This window comes from Hyposmocoma kahamanoa, unplaced genomic scaffold (genome assembly GCF_003589595.1).
Source record: "Hyposmocoma kahamanoa isolate Upper Pololo Valley unplaced genomic scaffold, ASM358959v1 78360, whole genome shotgun sequence".
Classification (NCBI taxonomy): Eukaryota; Metazoa; Arthropoda; class Insecta; order Lepidoptera; family Cosmopterigidae; genus Hyposmocoma; species Hyposmocoma kahamanoa.
Genome location: NW_020653963.1, coordinates 13120 through 14685, shown reverse-complemented (window position 1 = coordinate 14685; position 1566 = coordinate 13120).

Below are 1566 nucleotides of genomic sequence, written 5' to 3'. Positions count from 1 at the left end.
TAAGTATAAGAATGCTGTTGAAACTTTGTTCATTGAATAAAATAAAATAAAAATAAAATAAAATAAAATAGCACTTATTTGTAAATGCAAGATGGCGAACACGATTTAAAAAAAAAATGCAATATGGGTATCGTTTTCGAGGTGTTTGGGGTTGTCCACTACGAAAATAGCACTTATTTGTAAATCTAAGATTGCGGACCCGATTTTAAAAAAACATGCAATATGGGTATCGTTTTCGAGGTATTTGGGGATGCTCACTACGAATATAGCACTTATTAGTAAATCCGAGATGGCGGACACAATTTTTCAAAAAATGCAATATTAGTATCGTTTTCGAGGTATTTGGGGATGTTCATTACGAATATATCACTTATTGGTAAATTCAAGATGGCGGGTACGATTTTTCTAAAAAATGCAATATGGGTATCGTTTCGAGCTACTTGGGGATGCTCAGTCGAACATATCACTTATTATAAATCCAAGATGGCGAAAACGATTTTTCAAAAAAAATGCAATATGGGTACCGTTTTCGAGGTATTTGGGGGCGTCCATTACTATTATAGCACTTATTTGTAAATCCAAGATGGTGAACACAATTTTTCAAAAAAATGCAATATGGGTGTCGTTTTCGATGTATTAGGGGGTGCCATTACGAACAAAGCACTTATTAGTAAATCCAAGATGGCGGGCACAATTTTTCGAATAATGGCAAATTGAGTATCGTTTCCGAGGAATTTGGGGGCGATCGTTACGAATATAGTACTTTTTATTTAATTTAAAATGGCAGACATGATTTTTCAAAAAAAATGTAGTATGGGTATCGTTTTCGTGGTCTTTGGTGTTGCCCATTACGAATATATCACTTATTTGTAAATCCAAGATGGTTGACACATTTTTTTTTAAGTGCAATATAGGTATCGTTTTCGAGGTATTTGGGGATGCTTATTACGAATATAGCACTTATTTGTAAATGCAAGATGGCGGACATGATTTTTCAAAAAAAATGTAGTATGGGTATCGTTTTCGTGGTCTTTGGTGTTGCCCATTACGAATATACACTTATTTGTAAATCTAAGATTGCGGACACGATTTTTTTTTTAAATGCAATATGGGTATCGTTTTCGAGGTATTTGGGGATGCTCAGTCGAACATAGCACTTGTAAGTTAATCCAAGATGGCGGGCACGATTTTTCAGAAAAATGAAATATGGGTATCGTTTTTGGGGTATTTCGGGATGCTCATTACGAATATAGCACTTATTTGTAAATGCAAGATGGCTGGCACGATTTTTCGAATAGTGGAGAGTTCGGTATCGTTTTAGAGGTATTTGGGGGTGTCCATTACGAATATAGCACTTATTTGTAAATCCAAAAAGGCGGATACGATTTTCTTATTTAATGCAATATGAGTATCGTTTTCGAGGTATTGGGGGGTGCCATTACGAATATAGCACTTATTAGTAAATCCAAGATTTTTCAAAAAAATGCAACATGGGTATCGTTTTCGAGGTATTTGGGGATGCCCATTACGAATATAGCACTTATTTGTAAATTCAAAATGGTGGAC